Below are 24,985 nucleotides of genomic sequence, written 5' to 3' on the forward strand. Positions count from 1 at the left end.
GGAATTGAGAGTGGAGTAGCTGGGACTTGAACCAGGGATGCTAATAGGCAATTCAGGCATCCCAAACAGTGGCTTAGCCACTACACCAGCCATTCACCCCTATTTTTTTTACTTAATGATTTCCAGATACCTTTCAATGAGTTGTTAAATATGTCAAAATATTCCATAGTTACTATGTGCAATTATGAATGATATACTCTTTTGTGGATATTTCTGGAATACGTATTGTAATACAAAGAGAAGCAAAAAAAAAAAAAAATGGAGGGGGGGAGACACTGAGTACCAGTGGGAAATGATATTTCATTATTCCAGAATCTCACATTCATGCTATCTTTGTGGAAGGATGTGACAAGTTAATTAATTCATCTTTCCTGTAACCTAAGCCACACAAATCCTCCCTACATGCTGAATTATGTCTTTGATGCTGGCAGTGACACAACCCACAGACCCCCATGGCATTTGGAGTCAGTCATGCTGTATTCAAGGACATAGGACAAAAGCTGAACTGCTTTCCTGGAACCTTGGCAGTGCCATTCTTGAGAGCAGGTGTTTAGGGAGTGGGCTCTGCCTTCTAGTGCTGAGTACTGATGGATACACTTACTTATGTGTTATTTAATAAACATATTTTTGTGACACATGGGGCCTTTTAAATTTGAGGCTCAGTGCAAGGACCCTTTGTGCCAAGGTCTGTGGGTGGAATCATACGCTGAGATGACTGAGCTGATAATTAAAATACTGAATTATGTGCATGTGGTTGGGGATAGCTGCTATTCTGAATCCTGTGTGATCTTTCATTACAACCCTTGCGGCCCTGACCCTCCCTAAGCACCAACTCCCTGGCTCTCCCCATGATCCCACAACTGAAATGGCAATGCTGAGCATAGAAAGGGCTTCGACGACACCCTGCTAGAGCCAATGTTTGCACCCGTTTGGATTTGTACAGAAAAACTTGCGGATATGGACTAGTGATAGTAGGAGGAAAGTGGGTTCTGTGAGAAAACAGAGCTCAGATGATGGTCTGTGATGCTCCGGGTCACATTGATTTCACCAGCTGTCACAATGACCACCTTGCTCTGTCCAAAACAGGTATGTTTGTTATGAACCCAGAAGCAAGGTATATGGGTGTCACATGATTTATGACATTGCAACCACATTAACTGTTAACATGAAAGTGATGCTTGAGGGGCTGGCATTGTGGTGCAGCAGGTTAAGCCACTGCCTGTGGCATTGGCATCCTATATGGGTTCCTATTCAAGTTTCAGACTCTACTTCCAATCTAGCTCCCTACTAATGTGCCTGGGAAAGCAGCAGAAGACAGCTCAAGTGCTTGGGCCTCTGCACTCATGTGAGAGACCCAGATGATGCTCCTGGCACTGCCCAGCACTGGCCATTGAGGCCATTTGGGGAGTGAACCAGTGGATGGAAGATTATCTTTACCTCTCTCTCTGTCTCTGTCTCTCTCTCCTTGTGTATCTCTCCCTCTTTCTCTGTAACTGCATTTAAAAAAATCTTGAAAGAAAGAGAAAAAGAGATGCTTGGGGGCCTGAAAAGATCCTGTATGGAATCAGCAGCAGAACATCTGCAAAGACAAGGATTGGGAGTCAATTCTTCCTTCTTTGTCTATCAACTCTAATAAATAAGTCTGTTTTTCTTATTAAGAAACTTGACATTTACTGCACTTAATTTAATTGTTTGGATTGGGTGGAAGTAGAGTAAGTGATTTTTCTGTGCTATAAATCTGGTGGTTAACAAAGAACCAACTGGAGAAAAATCACAATCTGATTTATTGGAGATAACATTTGTTAGACTATTTTCTCCTTCCAGTCTTTCTTCCATACGTATTAATATAAATAGGTATCCCTACTTCTTAAAGCTTGGGGTTATTTTATCATATGGTTTTGTATTCTGTTGGTAATGATTGAAATTATATTGAAAGCAATGGCCAAATGATTAAATATTCTCCAGAATAGGATATTTAATGTTTATGCAATAGTTTATTAAAGTGCTAAATCAACACTTATTTGACATGTTTTCTATTTTGGACATTTAGTTGACTTTCAAGTTTTTGCTTTTCTCAATGACTGTCTGATAAATGGCCATGTGTTTTTCCATAACTTTTCTTTAGAATGAAACATCTTGGCCGGTGCCACGGCTCAATAGGCTAATCCTCTGCCTTGCGGCGCCGGCACACCGGGTTCTAGTCCCGGTCGGGGCGCCGGATTCTGTCCCGGTTGCCTCTCTTCCAGGCCAGCTCTCTGCTGTGGCCAGGGAGGGCAGTGGAGGATGGCCCAAGTGCTTGGGCCCTGCACTCCATGGGAGACCAGGAGAAGCACCTGGTTCCTGCCTTCGGATCAGCGCAGTGTGCCGGCCCAGCGCACTGGCCGCGGTGGCCATTGGAGGGTAAACCAACGGCAAAGGAAGACCTTTCTCTCTGTCTCTCTCTCTCCCTCTCTGTCCACTCTGCCTGTAAAAACAAAAAAACAAACAAAAAGAATAAAACATCTCAACTTCAGAAATGTTCCTTATTTTTCTCATGCCACCACTTCTCTTATTTGCCATTGTTAGGTTTAATTTTCCTCACAGCCTTTTCATGGTCTCTGGATTTCTTCCATTACCTCTGACCTCTCAAAGAGAACCTGGAAGCCAATCAGTAGCTGTACTCCCTAGGTGCTTCTGAATTACAGATTGTCCAGCAGCAAGGTATATGAGTGTCATGGGGCAGGTAATGGCCTTTGCCAGAAGCTCCTGAGGTATGAAGCTATTGCAAAAAATCAGTAGAGAAATAAGATTATAAATCTATGCAGATGATTTAAAAAAATTATTATTTACTTGAGAGGCAGATTTATAGACAGAGGGAGGGACAGAGATGTCTTCCATCCGCCAATTCATTTCCCCAAATGGCCACAATGGCTGGCTCTGGGACGATCCAAGCCAGGAGCTTCTTCTGGGCCTCCCACATGGGTGCAGGGGCCCCAGCACTTAGGCCATCTTCCACTGCTTTTTCCCAGGCCATCAGCAGGAGCTGGATTGGAGGCAGAGTAGCCAATACTCAAACTGGTGCCCATATGGGATGCTAGTGCTGCAGATGGAGGCTTAACCTGCTAGGCCACAGCACTGGCCCCAGATGAGGGGGTCTTCAAAAAGTTCATGGGAAATGTGTTTTTTGAGAAAGTTATGAAGTGGATTTCAAAAATTTTTGCATCATGATAAACTTTTAATTTAAAGATTTACTTATTTATTTGAAAGAGTGACAGAGGGTTTGAGGGATATAGAGAGATTATCCATTTGCTGGTTCATTTCCCAGATGCCCACAGCTGCCGAGCCAGGCCAAGCTGAAGCCAGGGTCCCAGAACCGCATCCATGTCTTTCATGTAAGTGGCATGGATCCGAGTCGTTGGGCCATCATCGGCTGCCTCCAAGTTGTATTAACAGGAAGCTGGATAGGAAGTACAGAGTAGCCAGGGCTTGAGACAGGTACTTTGATATGAGATCTGGGTTTCCCAAGCAGCGGCTTAACCTGCTGCACAACACCTGTCCCCCAAAATACAGTTCAAGTTCTATAAACTTTTTGAAGTACCCTCATCTAAATATCTAGTAGAGGTTGGAGCCTTTCTTTCCTTCTCCACCTGTTCTCTTCTCTCTCTCTGGAAAAGACAGATTGTATAAGCTTAGTCCTGTGTCCACCTATGGACTCATAAACTGGGGGCCAGGCCAGGGGGTTCATCTTAAAGGAATGCAGTAGCAACTGTTGTGATTATGTACATAGTAATTCTATGAAAAAAATTCCAAGAAAATAGAGACTGGGCAGAAAAACCACCAGGGTCTATAGCAGTTGAGCTTGATGAGACAGGGTTGTAATCCGGGCTCTGCCATTAACCTGCTATTTGGACTTCAGCTGCTCAATCTTACGTAGGACTCAGTGTGCTTATCCTTGAAATGAGACAACTGACCTTCAGGGTTCTTCAGCTTGTGAGTGGTGAATCTGTCTCCTGGTGAATCTCCTGTGGCTGGTGGCCTTCTCCAGTTAGTGTTGTTCTTTGTTGTCCTGACTTCCATCTCTGCTCCACTAAGCCTGAATGAAGACATTGACCTTTACAGTTAACTTTAAAGAAAGATGTGTGTGTTTCTTACTTTATGCTCTAGGTGAAATGTGGGTCTATGGAATTTGGAGTAGTCATTTTCCCCATTGACTCTAATTATGGAGTGGTTCCAGAACTCTTTTTCCTTCAAAGAATTTAAGACGTTAGAAAACTGTGAGAAGTCAGTTAGTCCAGCAGTCCTTAATCTTGATACAAATGAACCTCTGAGGACAAGAAATACACTGAAATTACAGGAAGGATGTTGTACATATGAATAATCATGGGTGTACGCTAAGTATCTGTTTTTAAAGTAATGTATGTATGTATGTATTTGAAAGGCAGAGTTACAGAGAAGGAGAGGCAGAGGCAGAGAAAGTCTTCCATCTTCTGGTTCACGTCCCAAATGGCAGCAATGGCCAGGGCTCGGCCAGACTGAAGCAAGGGGCCTTGAGCTTCTTCCAGGTCTCCCATTTGGATTCTGGGGCCCGAGCACTTTTGGCATCTTCTGCTGCTTTCCCAGGCATGTTAACAGGGAGCTGGATCAGAGGTGGAGCAGCCAGGACTCGACTGGTGCCCATATGGGATGCCGGCACTACAGGTGGCAGCTTTACCGGCTATGCCATAGTGCCAGCCCCGCTGGTGTAGTTTTAATTGATATAATCTATGTTTTAAAATGTACAGATAAAAGCTGGTGCCGCGGCTCAATAGGCTAATCCTCCACCTAGCAGTGCCAGCACACCAGGTTCTAGTCCTGGTCGGGGCGCCGGATTCTGTCCTGGTTGCCCCCCTTCCAGGCCAGCTCTCTGCTATGGCCTGGGAGTGCAGTGGAGGATGGCCCAAGTGCTTGGGCCCTGCACCCCATGGGAGACCAGGAGAAGCACCTGGCTCTTGCCTTCGGATCAGTGCAGTGTGCCGGCTGCGGTGGCCATTGGAGGGTGAACCAACGGCAAAAGAAGACCTTTCTCTCTGTCTCTCTCTCTCTCACTGTCCACTCTGCCTGTCAAAAATAAATAAATAAATAAATGTACAGATAAAAGTACAAATTAAGAATTCAGTATGATGTTTCCTCAAATGTATAACTTGAGTAACCACCATCCAAAATAGACTTAAAACATTTCAATTTCCCCAGAAGAGAATTTCCCTGGCCTCTTGTGGCACTTTCCAGTCAGTTATTCCTCACTACCCTCATCATGTCTATGGGATGACTAGAAAGTGACTTGTATGCCCATAGATTATTTTTCCCACTACTTTAGAATTTCATATGAATACTCATACAGTTTTTACTTTTTGGTTTAACATATTTTGCTCTACATAATGATTTTTCCTTTAAAAATTTATATTTTAGAGCAGTTTTAAACTCAAACTTAAGAGGAAGATACAGAGATTTCCCGTAAATCCCCTGCCTTTTCATGCATGCAGCTTCCCTAGTTATCAGCTACCCCCTCCACAGTGATACGTTGGTTGCAGTTGATGATCTTACATGGACACATCATTCCCACCCAGAGCCTACAGCTTACATTAGGGTTCATTCTTAGTATTGTACATTCTGTAGGTTTGGAAAAAGGAATAATGACAAGGAGCTGCCATTTGTGTCATACAGAGTAGTTTCACTGCTCTAAAAATCTCGTGCTCTGTTGATTCATCCACCGCTCCTCACGACCCCCTGCAACCACTGATCTTTTTATTGTCTCCCTAGTTTTACCTTTTCGGGAATGTTGTATGATTGGAATCATGCTGTGTTTAGCCTTTTAGATTGGTTTCTTTCATGTGGTAATTTGTATTTGATTTTTTCCCATGCTTTTTTATGGCTTGATGGTTAATTTATTTTTAGTGCTGAATAATATTCTATGTTCTGAATGTAGCACAGTCTATCCATTCATGTACTGAAGGACATATTGGTTGCTTCCCAGTTTGGGCAATTATGAATATACCTACTTTAAATATTCATACACAAATTTTTTGTGAACATAGATTTTCAACTACTGGGGATAAATAGCAAGAAGAGTGGGGGCCAGTGTATTGGTGTGCTGGTTAAGCCGCTACTGGTGATGATGATGTCCAATGTCATAGTGTCAGTTGGAGTCCTGGCTGTTCCACTTCTGATCCAAGCTCCCTCCTAAAGTGCGTGAGAAGGCAATAGATGATGGCCTGATTACTTGGGCTCCTGCCACACATGTGGGAGGCCAGGATGGAGGTCCTAGTTCGAGACTTTGGCCTTGTCTAACCTGGCTGTTGTGGCTGTTTGGGGAGTGAACCAGCAGATGGAAGATTCTCTCTCTCTCTCTCTGCCTTTCACATAAATAAATAAATAAATAAATAAAATTTTTAAAAGGAATGTGGTTACTGGATCATATGATAAATGTTGAGAGTCTTCTAGGATTTTTGGCTGGCCTGATTGCTGAGCTCTTCTTCTTTATATAACCAGTCTAGGAAGACAGAGAGAAATAGCTGTTTTGTGTGATGAACATCCACAAATACAGAGAATCAAGGAAAATCAAGGCTTCCAGCCTATCCCATCAGATGATAAGAACAGTCCCCTGGATCAAGCAGGGCAGCCCTTTCCAAGGCCACTCTCAGATACCATAGGACGGGTATCAAGAGAAGAATACCCATAAGCAGTTCTACATCCCTTTGTCAGCTGGAAGAAGACACAGAAATTTAGACCTTATCCATTCTATCCCCATAAGATTATGGGGAACTTTTCTTGAGGAGGTGGAATGTTAGGTAGGAAGTTAGAAATCAGCTTTTGTATGTGAGAGGGGCCTGGAGAAAACAAAGGCTGCACAGAAGCTAAGCTGGGAAACACACCTTGAAAGCATCCCAGTGTTTTACAATACGAAGTCCTGTCCATACCCCATAACTTTACAAGTGGTCTCAGCCTTTGCCTAAGAAAAGCTCCCCAGGAGCATCATCTCCACTCAGCACCAAATGGGTTATCTAGCCTGATAACAGTGGCCAATAAAACCCTCACAACCGTCCTCCAAGGGTGACACTCTAGAGCAATCACCTCTTCCTAGCCCCAGGTGGACTACCCGGGCTGATAGCTCTGAGTACTGAAACCTTGGGAAGAATTCCACCTAAGTCACACTCAGCAAACTTTTTGTCCTGGAGAAGAGAGAAAGGGGCAGGAGAAACGATGGGAGGAACTGGACTCCTTTCCTTTATTAGCCCCCGTCAGAATACAGACTGTGTGCTCAGGTCTCAGCTTTTTCCTGAGTCGCCTGCCTTGTCCGTGAGGTAGCTTCACTCCTTTAAAATACGTAATCTATGTAACCTTGCTTTCCAGAGTCTTAATGAGTGGGCTGTTTCTCTCTCAAATTCTGTCTGGAGAGGGGCACATGTTAGCAAACTGGGGCAGTTTTAGCCAGGTGGCCGCATGGTCCAGCTACCTGAGCCAGGCTCCACCCCCATCCTAATGGGATTCGCTGCTCCTGCTTCCCTGCCCGCTCTCGGGCTAAGTTTTAAAAGGGCCTGTTCCTGCACACGTGCTCTCTTGGCTCTTCTCTCTTGGTTCCTTTCTCTTGGCCCTTCTTTCCTGTGCTCTCTTGGCTCTCCTCTCCTGCTCTCTGCTCTCCTCTCCTCCTCTCTTCTCTGCTCTATCTTCTCTCCTCACTAGCTCCTCTCCTCTGGCTCTCTCTCTCATACTTTCTCTCTTTTTCCTTCACCGCCCCTTCACTCCAGTCTGTTGGGTGTTACCCAATAAACCCTTTCCCTTACTCCGATGTTAGGTGTGTTTTGCAATGGCTAACATTAATATATGACAGCACATCCGTTCTTATGGATGCCCTGCCCCATGAAACCTTGCTACTTGGCTTACCACTGGAAAAAAAAAAAAAAGAAGTATAAAATACTTTGAGACAAGCAAAAATGAAAATAATAGTAATAAAAGTACACCAAAACTTTTGAGTTGCAGCAGAAGCAGTACTAAGAGAGAAATTTATGGCAATAAATACTATTTTAAAAAAGAAGATCCTGGGGCTGGTGTCAGCAGGTTGAGCCGATGCCTGTGATGAGGTTGTCCCATATAAGGGCAGATGAGAATCCTGGCTGCTCCATTTCTAATCCAGCTCCCTGGTAATGCACCTGGGATAGCAGCAGAAGATGGCCCAAGTGCTTAGGCCCCTGCCATCATGTGGGGCACCCAGATGAAGTTCTAGGCTCCTGATTTTGACCTGGCTCGGCCCAGGCTGTTATGGCCATTTGGGGAGTGAACCAGTGAATGGAGGATTTCTCTCTGTCTCTCCCTCTCTCTGTGTCACTCTACTTTTCACATCAATCAATCTTTTTTATATATCAAGGAACTAGAAAAGCAAAAGTAAATTAAGTCCAGAGTTATCAGGAGAAAGGAAATAACAAAGACTAGAGCATGGGGCTGGTGCTGTGGCACAGTGGGTTAATGCCCTGGCCTGGAGTGCCGGCATCCCATATGGGCGCTGGTTCGAGACCTGGCTGCTCCACTTCCTATGCAGCTCTCTGCTAAGGTCTGGGAAAGCAGTAGAAGATGGTTCAAGTCCTTGGGTCCCTGCACCCGTGTGGGAGACGCAGAAAAAGCTCCTGGCTCCTGGCTTTGGATTGGCACAGCTCCGGCCATTGTGACAACTGGGGGAGTGAACCAGTGGATGGAAGACCTCTCTCTCTACCTCTGCCTCTCCTCTCTCTGTGTAACTCTGACTTTGAAATAAATAAATCTTTTTTAAAAAAGACTAGAGCAGAAAAAGAACAGAATAGAGAATAGAAAAACCATAGAAAAAATAAAACAAAACTGAATTGATTATTTGTAAAGATAAAATTGGTAAACCTTTAGATAAAAGACTCAAAAAATAAATAGGAGACAATCTAATTATTGCTACAGGAAAAAAAATGGACTGTAAGAGACTATGAAGAACCATTAGAACTGATACACTGGGTAAACTGGAAGAAGTGAATAAATTTCTGGAAGCATGCAAACTACCAAGATTGAGTCATGAAGAATAGAAAGTCTGAACAGATCTATAACTAGTAAGAAGATTGAGTCAATAATCTAAAACCTCTCACCAAAGAAATCCCTTGACCAAACATATTCCCAGGTATTTTCTACCAAACATTTAAGAAAGAATATCAACACTTCTCAAATTCTTCCAAAAAGTTAGAGAAAGGAATACTTCCAAACTCATTTCACGGGACCGGGATCATCCTGATACTAATGCTAAACAAAGATACAACAAGAAATGGAAACTACTGGCTAATATTCCCTATGAATAAAAATGCAAAAATCTCCTACTAAATACTAGTAGGCTGAATTCAACAATGTACTAAAGAATTATACACCTGGGATACAAGGATGATTAAACATATAAGAATAGATGTTATATACCATATTAGTATGATAAAGGATAACAATTTCATGATCATCTCAATAGATGCAGAAAAAGTGTTTGACAAAATTCAATTCCCTTTTATGATAAAAACTCTAAACAAAGTAGGAATAGAAGGCAATGACCTCAGCATAGTGAGGGCCACATATGAAGAGCGCACAGCTAGCATCATGCTCAGTAGTGAAAAACTCAAAGCTTTTCCTCTCAGAAACAGAACAAGGCAAGGATGCCACCTCTCACCTCTTCTGTCCATCATATGACTGGAAGTCCTTGTCAGAGAAGTTGGGCAAGAAGAAATAAAAGCCTTCAAATTGGAAAGAAAGAAGGAAAATGTCCCTGATTGCAGATGACATAATCTCATATACAGAAAGCCCTAGTGACTATAACTAATTTTTTAGAATAAACAAATTAATTAAAGTTGCAGGATACAAAATGAACAGCAAAGATATTTGTGTTTCTGCATTCTATTAATGAACTATCTTAAAATGGAAACTGATAACTCATTTATAATGGCACAAGAAAGAATACATATTTAGGAATAGATTTAAAAAGGATGTGAGGGGCTGGCACTGTGGTGTAGCAGGTAAAGCTGCTCCCTGCAGTGCCAGCAGCCCATATGGGTGCTGGTTCGAGACCCGGCTGTTCTGCTTCCGATCCAGCTCTCTGCTATGGCCTGGGAAAGCAGTAGAAGATGGCCCAAGTCCTTGGGCCCCTGCACCTACATGGGAGACCCAGAAGAAGCTCCTGTTTCCTGGCTTCAGATTGGCACAGCTCCGGCCATTGTGGCCATCTGGGGAGTGAACCAGCAGATGGAAGACCTCTCTCCCTCCCTCTCTCTCTCTGCATCTCTTCTCTGTGTATCTGTGACTTTCAAGTAAAATAAATAAATCTTAAAAAACAAGGATGTGAAAGACTTACATGCTGAAGACTACAAAGCATTGATCAAAGAAATTAGAGAAGACAAATGGAAAGACTTCTCAAGTTCATGGATTGGAAGGCTTAGGTACAGAGAGGAATTTTCAAGAAATTCATGAAACATATGTTATGAAAAAACTGTGCAGGGATGAGCATTTGGTGTATAGGCTAAGACACTTTTGGGACACCTACATTCAAGTCCTGTCTCCACTTTTGCTTCTAGCTTCTTGCTAATGTGCACCCTGGCAGGCAGCAGGTGATGGCTCAAATACTGGGTCCTTGCCACCATAAGGGAGACGTGACTAAGTTCTAGGCTGCTGGCTTGAGACTGGCCCAACCCTGACTGTTTCGGCATTAAGGGAACACTCTCTCTCACTCTCTCTCTCACTCTCTCTCAATGCCTTTAAAATATTAAAAAGAAATAAAGTATTCTTTTAGAAGGCTTTTATTGAATGAATACAAATTTCATAGGTAGAGCTTTTAGGAATATGGTGGTTCTAACCCCCAATCCCGCCTTCCCACCCCCTCTCCTGTCCTGCCTCCTACTCCTTCTTCAATCCCATTCTTCATTAAGGTTCGTTTTAAATTAACTTTATACACAGAAGACCAACTCTATACTAAGTAATAATATCAACAGTTTGCACCCCTCATACCAGGTATAAAGTACAGATTGATAGCAAGTTTTACAGTTATTTAATAGTACAACTCATTAAGGAAAGAGGTCCAACATGGGGAGTAAGTGTACAGTGACTCCTGTTGTTGATTTAACAATTAACACTCTTATTTTTGATGTCAATGACCACCCGAGGCTCTTGACATGAGCTGCCAAGGCCTTGGAAGTTTTTGAGTTCACAAAATCCGTTGGTATTTAGATAGGGCCATATGCAAAATAGACGTTCTCTCCTCCCTTCAGAGAAAAGTACATCCTTCTTTGATGGCCTCTTCTTCCCACTGGGATCTCACTCACATGGATCCTTCATGCAGAACATTTTTTGCCGCTATGTCTTGGCTTTCCATGCCTGAAATGCTTTCATGGGCTTTTCAGCCAGATGCAAATACCTTAGGCGCTGATTCTGAGGTTAGAGTTCTGTTTAGGGTGTTTGTCATTCTGAGTCTGCTGTGTAGACTGCTTCCCATTTAGAGCTTTGTCTCCCTTGTAATTCTATGTATTGTTATTACCAGACACTTGATCTTATTTATGTGATCCCTTTGATACTTAATCCTATCTATATGATCAATTCCATACTTAATATGATCACTTTATCACATAAGATGGAATTAGTACCACCCAGCTTAATGGTATTTGAGTGCCATGGCGAGTTTTTAGCTTTACCCTTACGGGTAAGTCTGTGGGAATGTGTGCCGAACTGTATAGCTCCTCCCTCTCTGATTCCCACTCTTATTTTTAACTGGGATTTCTTTTTTTCTTTTTAAGATTTATTTATTTTACTTGAAAGTCTGAGTTACACAGAGAGAAGAAGAGAGGCAGAGAGAGAGCGAGCGAGCGAGCGAGCTCTTCCAGCCGATGGTTCACTCCCCAGTTGGCCGCAATGGCTGGAGCTGCACCGATCTGAAGCCAGGAGCCAGGAGCCTCTTCTGGGTCTCCAACATAGTTGCACGGGCCCAAGTCCTTCCCGGGCCACAGCAGAGAGCTAGACTGGAAGAGGAGCAACCAGGACTAGAACCTGTGCCCATATGGGATGCCGGTGATGCAGGCAGAGGATTAACCAAGTGAGCCATGGTGCCGGCCCCATGAGTGCAATTCTAACAGGGGTGAGGTGATACCTCACTATGGTTTTGATTTGCATTTCCGTAATGGCTAGTGATTCTGAGCATTTTTTCATGTGTCTATTGGCCATTTGGATTTCTCTTGAGAAATGTCTGTTTAAGGCCTTTGCCCATTTCTTGACTGGGTTGTTTGTTTTGCTGTTGTAGAATTTTTTGATCCCTTTATATATTCTGGTTATTAATTCTTTATCAGTTGCATGGTTTACAAATAATTTCTCCCAATCTATTGGTTGCCTCTTTATTTTCCTGTTTCTTTTGCTGTACAGAAGCTTCTCAATTGATGTAATCCCATCTGTTAATTTTGGTTTTTATTGACTGTGCCTCTGGGGTCTTTTCCACGAACTCTTTGCCTGTGCTGATATCTTGCAGAATTTCTCCAATGCTCTCTAGTAATTTGATGCTATTGGATTATTGATTTATATCTTTAATGGATTTTTGTGTAAGGTGTAAGGTAGGGGTCCTGCTTCATACTTCTGCATGTGGAATCCAGTTTTTCCAGCACCATTTCTTGAAGAGACTTTCATTGCTCGAGGAAATGGTTTTAGCTCCTTGGTCAAATATAAGTTGGTCATAGATGCTTAGATTGATTTGTGGGGATTCTGTCCCTTTCAATTGTTTAGAATAGCTTGAGAAGTATTGGAGTTAGTTCTTTAAATGTCTGGTAGAATTAAGCAGTGAAGCCATCCAGTCCTGGGCTTCTCTTTGTTGGCAGGGTCTTTATTACTGATTGAATTTCAATCTTGGTTATGGGTCTATTTATGTTTTCTATGTCTTCATGGTCCAATTAAGGTAGGTTGTATGTGTCCAGGAATCTAACCATTTCTTCTAGGTTTCCCAGTTTGTTGGCCTACAGCTCTTTGTAGCTCTTTGTAGTAATTTCTTTTTCTTTTTCTTTTTTTTTTTTTTTTTGACAGGCAGAGTGGATAGTGAGAGAGACAGACAGAGAGAAAGGTCTTCCTTTGCTGCTGGTTCACCCTCCAACGGCCACCATGGCTGGCGTGCTGTGGCCGGCGCACCGCGCTGATCCGAAGGCAAGAGCCAGGTGCTTCTCCTGGTCTCTCATGGGGTGCAGGGCCCAAGCACTTGGGCCATCCTCCACTGCACTCCCTGGCCACAGCAGAGAGCTGGCATGGAAGAGGGGCAACCGGGACAGAATCCGGTGCCCCGACCGGGACTAGAACCCGGTGTGCCGGCACTGCAAGGCGGAGGATTAGCCTATTGAGCTGCGGCACCAGCCCTTTGTAGTAATTTCTAATGATTCTTTTTATTTCTTTGGTGTCTGTTATTATATTTCCTTTTTAATCTCTAATTTTATTGATTTGGGTCCTCTCCTTTTTTTACTTAATTGTGCCAATGGTATGTCAGTTTATTTTTTCAAAAAATAACTTTGTTTTGCTAATAATTTGTATTTTTTTGGATTCAATTTTCTTGACTTCTTCTCTAATTTTAATGATTTCTTTCCTTCTACAGGTTTTCGATTTGGTTTGCTGTTGCTTTTCTAGGTCCTTGAGATGCATAGATCGTTCATTTGTTTGGTGCCTTTCCAATTTCTTGATGTAGGCACCATTTGCTATAAACTTTCCTCGTAACACTCATTTTGCTGTATCCCACAAATTTTGGTATGTTGTATTGTCATCTTCTTTTGTTTCCAGAAATTTTTTGATTTCCATTTTGATTTCTTCTATGACATGCTCTTCATTCAGTAGCATGTGGTTCATTCTCCATATGTTTGCATATGATGTAGAGATTCTTGAGTTGTTGATTTCTAGCTTCATTGCATTGTGGTCTGAGAAGGTGGATGGCGTAACTTTGTATTTTTTGAATTTGCTGAGACTTGCGTTACATCCTAGCATGTGGCCAATCCTAGAGAAAGTTCATTGTACCGGAGATTAATTGTGTACTCTTTGGCTGTAGGGAGGAAGGTTCTGTAGATATCTGCTAGGTCTATTTGGTCCATGGTGTCAGTTAACTTGTTTTCTTGTAAATTTTCTGTCTTGTTTATTTGTCTATTGCTGAAAGTGCAGTGTTGAAGTTCCCTATTACTATTTTATTTGAGTCTATATCACCCTTTAAATCCTTTAACATTTCTTTTAAATAGCTGGGTGCCCTGTGGTTAGGTGCACATACATTTTTTATTTATTTATTTATTTATTTTTGACAGGTAGAGATACAGACAGTGAGAGAGAGACGGAGAGAAAGGTCTTTCTTCCACTGGTTCACTCCCCAAATGGCTGCTACAGCTAGTGCTGTGCCGGTCTGAAGCCAGGAGCCAGGTGTTTCTTCTGGTCTCCGATGCGGGTGAAGGAGCCCAAGTCCTTGGGCCATCTTCCACTGCCCTCCCAGGCCACAGCAGAGAGCTGGACTGGAAGAGGAGCGGCTGGAACTAGAATCTGGCACCCATGTAGGATGCTGGCACCGCAGGTGGAGGATTAGCCAAGTGAGCCATGGCACCGGCCCAGGTGCATATACATTTATAGTAGTCATATCTTCCTGTTGAATGGATCTTTTGATCATTATATAGTGTTCTTCTTTATCTCTCTTAATGATTTTTTGTGTTAAATTCTATTTTGTCTTATACTAGGATTGCCACACCAGCTCTTTATTGGTTTCTGTTATCATGGATTATCTTTTTCCACTCTTTGTTTTTTTTTATTTATTTGACAGATAGAGTTATAGACAGTGAGAGAGAGGTCCTCCCTCCATTGGTTCACTCCCCAGATGGCCACCACAGCCGGCGCTGTGCTGATTCGAAGCCAGGAGCCATGTGTCTCCTCCTGGTATCCCATGCAGGTGCAGGGACCCAAGCACCTGGGCCATCCTCCACTGCCCTCTCAGGCCACAGCAGAGAGCTAGACTGGAAGAGGAGCAACCAGGACTAGAACCCGGCGCCCACATGGGATGCCAGTGCTGCAGGCGGAGGATTAACCAAGTGAGCCATGGTGCCGGCCCCCTTTTTCCATCCTTTCAGTTTCAATCTAGTGCATCATTGTTGTTAAGATATGTTTCTTGTAGGCAGCAAATAGATAAGTTTTTTTTTTTTTTTTTTTTTTTATCCATTCAGCCAGTCTGTGTCTTTTAACTGGGGAATTAAGACCATTTACATTCCGTGTGACTATTGTTAAGTACCAACTTTACCCTGCCATGTTTCCTAAAATAATTCTGTTTCTGTACTGTGAATTTCATTTGTTCTTTGGCTGGGTAACTTTCTGTATTCATCTACTTTTGTAGTGGTGTTCCTGTTTCTGTGTTTCTGTGTGTAGCACATCATGAGCATCTTTTGTAGGGCTGGGCAAGTACTTACAAATTCTTAAAATTTCTGTTTTTTTTTTTTTTTTTTTTTTTTTTTTTTTTTTTTTTTTTTTTGTGGAAGATCCTTATTTCTCCTCCATAAATGAGTGTTTTACAGGTTATAGTATTATGGGTTGACAGTTTTTTTCCTTAGGACTTGGAGTTTGTCTCACCATTCTCTCCTTGGCTGTAGGGTTTGTGATGAGAAATCCAGGGTGAGTTTAATTGGTTTTCCTCTTAATGTGATTTGTGATTTCTCTCATACACATTTTAGGATCTTTTCTTTAAGTGTTACTGAGGAGAGCTTTGCCACTCTGTGTCGAGGTGAGGATCTTTTCTGGTCATGTCTATTGGGAGTTCTGTGTACTTCCTGTACTTGCATGTCTCTTTCTTTCTCCACATTGGGGAGGTTCTCTGTTATTATTTCATTAAGAACACTTTCTAATACTTTCTCTGCTTTGATGCCTTCTGAAATTGCTAGGAGGTGTATGTTAGGTCATTTGACGGAATCTGGCAGATCTCCAGTTTTTCTATTTCTGTATTTCTTCTCGTGTTTGGTCTGACAAACACATTGTTATCTGTTATTTCCAGAAATTTGTCTTCAAGTTCTGATATTCTTTCTTCTGTTTTATTTATTCTATTATGAGGCTTTCCACTATACTTTTTATTTGATCTATTGAATTCTTCATACCTAGTATTTCATTCTGACTTTTCTTCAGTATTTCAGTTTCTTGGGAACACTTTTCATTTGGATTGTGAATTTTTTTCTGATTGTTTCTAAGTAATCTGATGATTAATTTTCTGAATTGCATTTCTGGCATATCCATGATCTCTTCTTTTTCAGCTTCTATTATTGAAGAGGAGATGTAGTGTTCCTTTGTGGGGCTCATACTGTCTTACTTACTCTTATTAAGATTTTTCCCGTTGTTTTTTTTTTTTTTTTTGGCATTTCCGGTTGCTTGTCTCTTCAATATGTATCTTGGTGCTTGTGGTGAGATTTCCCTCTGCTATGTGCTGCTGTGTGCTTGTGCATTGCCAGTGGAAAGTCACAGCCTTGCCTCTGAGGGTCATGCTCACTTCTCAGTGTTGATGGGGAAAGATAGGAGAGCTCTGATGACCTAAGCCCCGCCTACTTGGACCGGGCTTTGGTGTGTGAAATGAGCTAGGGGTTTCAATGTTTAGAACTTCTTCCCATTGTACAGCTTGCATGGTGATGGGGAGAAATTACTCTGAAATGTTGTGATCATTTTTTTCTGGGTATGAGCATGTTGTGAAGTGGCCCCTGCAATTGATGGGTGTGTGCATGGGAGGCAAATGCAGTATCACCCTGTTTACATTTGGAGATGTAAACAGACAATATGGCTTCTCTCAGCTGGCTGCAGGTCCAGTTGGGGGGACAGGGGAGATGTGGATGGAAAGTGGTGTGCCTGAATTCTCTATCTGTTCCCATATTCTTCCTGCTTGGAACTTCGAACACAGTTTGCCCTGCTCTCCCTCCCGCTGCTAACTGCAGCTCTGTGGACTCCTGACCTTGCATCTCACCTGGTCTGCTGGGGGAAGGAGGGTATGTGTGGTTTCATTCTACACATTTGGCTTCTCTACCACATGTCCCCTGTGCCTCTGTCACTCTTTACTCCCTCTGTGTGGAACTGCTCAGTCTCTGCTGGACTCCAGGGTTTCTCCTCACAAAACTTTTGCAGCTCTGTCACCAGCCCATATCCCCTTTGCTTATTTTGCCCCCAAGACTCATAAGGTCCTGTTGCTATACCTCCATCTTGGCTCCCTATCAGAAATAAAATATTTTTAAATAATGAAAAACTATGCCTGGATTCAAATTTTTTTTTTCTGTACCAAAATAAATTGTTCTTTACTTTTGTTTTCTGTGAACTTAAAAAAAGATTTATTTATTTTATTTATTTATTTGAAAGGCGGAATTACACAGAGAGAGGGAGAGATAGAAAGAGATCTTCCATCTACTGGGAGGGGTTGGGTTATGCCTAAGCCAGCAGCCTTGAACTACATTTGGGACTCCCATATGGGCAACAGGGGCCCAAGCACTTGCGCTATCTTCTGCTGCTTTCCTAAGCACATTAGCAGGGAGTTGGATCAAAAGTTGAGCATCTGAGACTTGATCAGGTGCCCATATTGGATGCTGGCATCTCAGGCAGTGACTTAAAGCGTGCAATAACACCCGCCCCTTCTGTGAACTTTTTTGAAGTACTCTCATATTGTTAAAATATTCATACTCCCTGAAGTGATTTATAGATTGTGTGCCATCCCTATTAAAATCCCCATGGCATTTTTCTTATAAGTGGAAAGAAACATCTAAATTTCATATGGAAGTACAAGGGAACCTGAATCATCAAATCAATACTGAGAAAGAACAATGTTGGAGGCATCATGCTTTCTGATTTCAAGTTATATTCTAGTGTTGGAGCAATGAAAACAGTATGATCTGGCAGAAGGGTTGAGATATAGACCAGTGAAACAGACTAGAGAGTATGGGGATAAATCTATGCATATATATTCAGCTAATCTTTGAGAAGGATACCAAGAATATGCAATGAGGAAAGGATAATCTCTTTCACAAAGTTTTGAGAATATTGGATATTCATGTGCAGGAGAAAGTATATAGTATAATCCAAAATCAACTCAATACAGAGTCAAAACTTAAGCATAAGATCTGAAAATGTAAAACTTCTAGGAGAAAAAAAACATAAGGGGAAAGCTTCAGAACATTGTTACTGGTAATGATTTCATGGATGTGATACCAAAAGCATAGGCAATAAATAGACAGGTGGAACTATGTAAAATCAAAAAGTTTCTGCACCACAAAGGAAACAATCAACAGAATGAAAGTTATGGGATGGGAGAAAATATTGGTAAACTATGGTAAGATTTTAATTTCCAAAATATTCAAGGAACTCAAAATGGAATGTTACAATTCAAAAGTAAAGAAACTAATAACCTGATTGAAGAGTAAAGACTTGAACAGGCACTTCTCCAAAGAAAACAAAGGCCAATAGGTAAATGAAAGGATGCTCAGTATCACTAAGCATCACTATGATAATAATTCACATCTGTTAGGGTATATACGTGTGTGTGTGTGTGTGTGTGTGAGAGAGAGAGAGAGAGACAGACAAGAATTGATGGCAATATGGAGAAATTTTCACCCTAGTACACCTGGGAATTAAGTTAGTATAGACATAATGGTAAACAGTGTGTAAGTTACTAAAAAATTAAAAGTAGAAGTACCATATGATCTAGAATTCCGCTTTTGGGTATTGATCCAAAAGAATTTCAAAGAGATATTTGCACTTCTTTGCTCAGTGCAGTACAATTAACAATTGCTAGGACGTGGAAACAACCTGTGTCCACTGATGGATGAATGGATAATGAACATGTGTTATACACATGCAATGGACTATCAGCTTTATAAAGGAGGAATTTTTGTAATATAAAGCAATATGGCTAAACTCTAAGAACATTTTTCCATGGAAATTAGCCAATCATAGTAGGAAGGACATTGCATGATTCCACTCACATGAAGCTTATGAAATATTCAAGCTCATAGAAGTAGAGGAAGTAGAATGATGGTTGCCAGAGGCTGGAGTGGATGGAAAATAGGGAGCTGCTAGTTAATGGGCTATTAGTTTGAGTTCTGCATGATTAATTAGTTGTACTTTATAACATTGTGCCTGTGATTAGCTGTTTGGTATGGTACACTTAAAATTTTAAGAGGTTAGGTCTTGTGTTAACAATAATAAAATAGGTGATTAGGGTGGTGGAGTAGGCAGGGAGTTTGCTGCTCTAGTCTAAGAGAAGATAGTTTAGAGGGACATGGTGGTCCTACATGGAGGGTGAGGACATGCACAACTCAGGACTCCAGCAGCTGAGAGCCTTTGCAACAGCATTGAAGAGTGAAGTGAGACCAGATTGCAGCAGCCTAAGCCACTGGCGAAGAAGCTGCAGGAAGAGCCTAGAGGGAATCTGGCTTGGAGCCCTGTGGGGGATAATGTACCTGCCAAACTGCAGGAGATAAAACAAAAGTTGTGGGGGCACATTTTCTTTCTCCCTGATCACCTTGCAACTGCATCCTGTAACAAACAAGCTGATAGAGAGCAGGCACCATTTTGAACATACATAACAGCTGTGCCAGCTCATGTCCATGCCCAGCAAGCAGCCAAGTGGAGACCCCTGAGTCTGGTGGGGGAGATCAGACAGGAGGCTGGGTGCTCAGGACAATGGGAGGCTTGTGTGCTGGGACTGTGAAAACACTGAGGTGGTATGGGAGGACTCAGGGCGTGGCTGGGACTTTGCACAGTCACTGTGGGAGGCTCCACATGCGAAGGGCTCCCTGGTTACCTGGTGAGGGACATTGCTGGGGAATCTGAATTTACACTGAGCACTGCACAGATCCTTTGTATGGTCTTTGTGGCAGAGCAGACGAGTAATATACCCACTGGTGCTAGTGCCCATACACTGGTCTCCTTTGAGGAGTGAAACTCAGCTGAATCTATGCCAACAGACAACAACAAACCTCCCCCTTTTTAAAAAAAAGAGATTTACCATGCTAAACCTGAGTTTGTCATCTCAGACATGCCCTTCACTCTGGAGACTGAACAGAGCTCCTTGGCCACTTCCACCGCACGCCTCTAATCCACACAGACATAATCCAAAAATAAAAGCCACCGTTGCAGAAAAAACAAAGGAGAAATCAAGTCTCTACACAAATGTTGAACAGCAAATGCACCAATTCAAAAAACAAGAATAAGGAAGACAACATTATGCCCCTCAAAGAACACAACACTTCATTACTAGATTGTGAAGCTGATGAGATTGAAGAAATGTCAGAAATGGAATTAAAATTGATCATAGGATTACTTAAAAGTAATCAGAAGCAAATGTACAGATTACTGAAATCCATACATGACATGAAAGAAAATTTCTCTCACGAAATTGAGATCTTAAAAAGAGAAAGGAAACTGAAGTCTTGGAGATGAAGAATTCCGTAGAACAAATAAATGCAGTGGAAAGCTTCAACAACAGAATCAGTGAAGCAGAATAAACAATATCTGACTTAGAAAACAAAGCACAGGAAATTATATAGTTAGACCAAACACATGAAGAAGAAGTTAGGAAACTAAAAAACGCTATTAATAATCCACAGGATCCTATGATACAACCCAACATATAGGTTCTAAGAGTTCTTGAAGGCATGGAAAGAGAGAAATGATAAGAAGGCCTTCTTAGTGAAATAATAACAGATAATTTCTCTAATTTGGAGAAAGATAGGGACAGCCAAGTACAGGAAGCATATAGAACCCATAATAGACATGACCAGAAAAGATCTTCACCATGACACATTGTAATCAAACTCTCCACAGAAAAACATAAAGAAAAAATTCTAAAGTGTGCACAAGAGAAATGCCAGATTACTTTCAGAGGATCTCCGATTAGAATCACAGTGGAACTTCTCACCAAAAACTCTACAGGCTAGGGAAATCTAACAACAGACACCACAGAAATAAAGAGAGTCATCAGAAACCACTACAAAGAGCTCTATGCTAACAAACTGGGAAATCTAGAAGAAATGGTTAGATTCCTGGACACATACAGCCTACCTTAATTGAGCCATGAAGACATAGAAAACCTAAACAGACCCATAACCAAGATGGAGATTGAATCTGTAATAAAGGCCTTCCTAACGTAGAAAAGCCCAGGACTGGATGGCTTCACTGCTGAACTCTACCAGACATTTAATGAAAAATTAACTCCAGTTCTTCTCAAGTTATGTACAACAATTGAAAGGGAGGGAATCCTCACAAATTCCTTCTATGAAAGCAGCATCACCTTAATTCCTAAACCCAGAAAAGACACACAGGGAAAGAGAACTACTGACCAATTTCCCTGATAAACATAGATGCAAAAATCCTCAACAAAATTCTGGCCAATCAAATTCAACAACACATCAGGAAGATCATTTACCCAGACCAAGTAGGATTTATCCCTGGTATGCAGGGATGGTTTAACGTTTGCAAATCAATCAATGTGATACATCATATTAACAAAATGAAAAACATAAACTGTATGATTATCTCAATAAATGCAGAGAAAGCATTTAATAAAATACAACACCCTTTTATGATGAAAACTCTAAGCAAATTGGATCTAGAAGGAGCATTTCTCTACACAATCAAGGAAATTTATGACAAACCCATGGCCAGCATCCTATTGAAGGGGAAAAGTTAGAAGCATTCCCACTGAGATCTGGAACCAGACAGGGATGCCCACTTTTACCATTGCTATTCAATATAGTCCTGGAAGTTTTACCAGAGCCATTAGGCAAGAAAAAGAAATCAAAGGAATAAAAATTGTCATCCCTATTTGCAGATGACATAATTCTATATAAAGGGGATCCAAAAGACTCCACCAACAGACTATTGAAATTTACAAAAAAGTTTGGTAAAATAGCAAGATATAAAATCAACACATAAAAAACAGCAGCCTTTGTGTACACAGAGATGTCATGGTTGAGAAATAACTTCTAAGATCAATCCCATTCACAATAGCTACAAAGAGAATCAAATAACTTAGAATAAGTTTAACCAAGGATGTCAAAGATCTCCACGATGAGAATTAGAAAACATTAAAGAAAGAAATAGGAGATAGAAAAAAATGGAAAAATCTTCCATGTTCATGAATTGGAAGAATCAATGTCATCAAAATGTCCATACTTGTGAAAGCAATTTACAGATTCAATGTGATACCAATTAAAATACCAAAGATATTCTTCTCATATCTGGAAAAATGATGCTGAAATGCATATGAAACACAGGAGACCTTGAGTAGCTGAAGCAATCTTGTACAACAAAAACAAAGCCAGAGGCATCACAGTACCAGATTTCAGGACATGCTACAAGGCAGTTATAATTAAAACAGCCTGGTACTGGTACAAAAACAGATGGATAGACCAATGGAACAGAATAGAAATGCCAGCAGTCAATCAAAACATCTACAACCAACTTATATTTGACCAAGGAGGTAAAACCAGTTTCTGGAGCAAGGACTATCTCTTCAACAAATGGTGCTGGGAAAACTGGGAGGAGGAAGTTTGTAACTGGAAGGCTGTATAGTTTTGCATGCATTCCTACGAACTTACTTTTAAGAGTACAGTTTAAAATCTTGTCTTGGGACCCCAAATCCCATTCAGATGGGTGGTAAAAATACCATCTTAGGTGTTAAAGTGGCCATATTAAGTGTTAAAGTGATCATATAGGTAGCATTAAGTGTTAAAGGTATCATATAAATATGATGAAATGCCTGATAATAATAAATAGCTAGATTTAAAAAGGAGAGAATGTTTCAAAATGGGAAGCAGTCCACACAGCAGAATCAAAGAATGATAACTGCTTTAAATAGCATTCTGACCTCAGAATCAACCCTTAAGGTATTCTGGTCTGGCTGAAAATCCTTTGAGAGCATTTCAGGCATTGAAAGCCAAGACACTGTGGCTAAAAAATGTCCTATGTGAAGGATCTGTGAGAGAGACACCAGTGGAAAGAAGGGGCCATCAAAGAAGAATGTTCTTTTCTTTGAAGGGAGGAGAGAACTTCCTCTTTGCTTATGGCCCTGTCTAAATACGGACAGAGTTTGTGGACTCAAAAGGCTTCCATAGCCTTGGCAGCTCATGGCAGGAGCCTCTGGTGATCACTGACTTCATACATAAGAGTGTTAATTGTTAAATCAACAACAGGAGTCACTGTGCACTTACTCCCCATACAGGACTTTTGTCCTCAATGAGTTGTATTATGAGAATTAACTGTAAAACTTACTCTTGAACAGTTTTTTTTGTGTGTGTGTGTGTGTGTGTGCGTGTGTGTGCAAATTGTTGAAATTCTTACTTAGTATAGAGTTGGTCTTCTGTGTACAAAGTTAATTGAAAATGTATTCTAATGGAAAATGGACTGGGAATGGGAGAGGGAGGAGGAGGTGGGGTGGGAGTGGGGATCGGAAGAATCACTATATTCCTAAAGTTGTACTTATGAAATTTATACTCATTAAATAAAAGGTTTCTTTGGGGGGAAATAATAAAATAAAATTACAAAACAATGTTAAATTGTAAAGGGATGCTCCAAAGCTTTGCTTTGTAGAAGTAATAAGCTACAATAAATAGCATGCTTGTATTGTCACAACTATTTGGAAGTGACTTTCTTGTTGTAGGTACAGGGTAGAGTGTGTCCCTCTGCTGCATGACTTGGAAAGCAGAGCCAACACTTGGAACAACAGCTTGGAAAGCAGAGCATTTTCTAACCCTCTGTCACCTAATATGTGGTGGTCTTGGTTTGGGCCTTTGTTTATTCACTGATGTGTAGGAGAAAGGTGGGGCTTCCCATTGTTCTCCTATTCTATTAATACTATCTGGCTATTGACTATCAGGCTCCTCTCCTATGTCACTACCTGGCTTGTTTCTTCAGGGCTTGTATTCTGAACAAAAAGCATTTCTTTGTTGATTTGCAGACTAAGAATTAGTAGCACCTATGCTTTTTTCAGATGGGGAACTCCAGAAAAAAGTGTTTGAAATGGGGAACCTGCATGGACCCTGGGGGAATTGGTGAGCAGGCTTGGAAATGAGTGGAGGCTGGGAAGCAGCCTTCTGGGGACTCTGAGTGGGATTGTGAGCATCCCTGGTCTAGGTGGGGATCAGTGAGTGAGAGCCTGACTCCCCCTGGCAGGGCACGTCTACACTTTATACCGGGTGGTGCAGAAGTCCCAGTCTTGCTTCCTTTGCGAAGTCTTTGTTATTTGGGGAAGGAAGGGGCTTTGGCCTGAAGGTGCTGCATAGATGCCCAAGTCACGCTGATCTCTGCATGTATTTTCTCAAGTTAGCCTCCTAACCTCCCTGGAGGAAGGAACGATTATTCTGTTTGTAAGGAAGTGAAAGACGTGAAGAAGTCTGTCCAAGGTCTCTGAGCGAGTGAGTGACAGGGGAGGAAATACAGCCCTCTCATTCCAAATCTCTGTTCTGTAAAAAATTATTCTTAGTAAAAATTATTCTTAATAGTTGAATATACCATTGCTTTTTTAGAGGCCAAACACCATACTGTGATATACTCTAGAAAGGGCTCAGAGATGGAAAAATTGTGGTTTTAGACTTCAAAGAACATGAAAAGTAGCTGAGGTAGTTTCCAGATTGGCACTATAGGTTTTATCACAACATCTGCATGACCTTGGAAATGTGATCAGGGCTTTCTGAGTCTCAGTTCTCCAGTCAATAAAATGGGACAGTAATCTCTACCCACTTAAAAGGGCAACTGAGAGGATTTAGAAGGAAAATAGATCATTATTTTATTCCATCTGTGATTATGTACCAAATGTCAACCACATGCCAGTGATACGGCTAGATATTGGCCCAAGGGAGTAAACACACACACACACACACACACACACACACACGCCCCTGGTCTGTCTTGGAGCTTACAGAGGTAGGAGCTTGCAGAGAGAGAGTTTAAAAGGTAGGAAGTAAATAGACACCTATAAAATATGTTATAAGAAATATGA

This window comes from Oryctolagus cuniculus, chromosome 6, assembly GCF_964237555.1.
Source record: "Oryctolagus cuniculus chromosome 6, mOryCun1.1, whole genome shotgun sequence".
Classification (NCBI taxonomy): Eukaryota; Metazoa; Chordata; class Mammalia; order Lagomorpha; family Leporidae; genus Oryctolagus; species Oryctolagus cuniculus.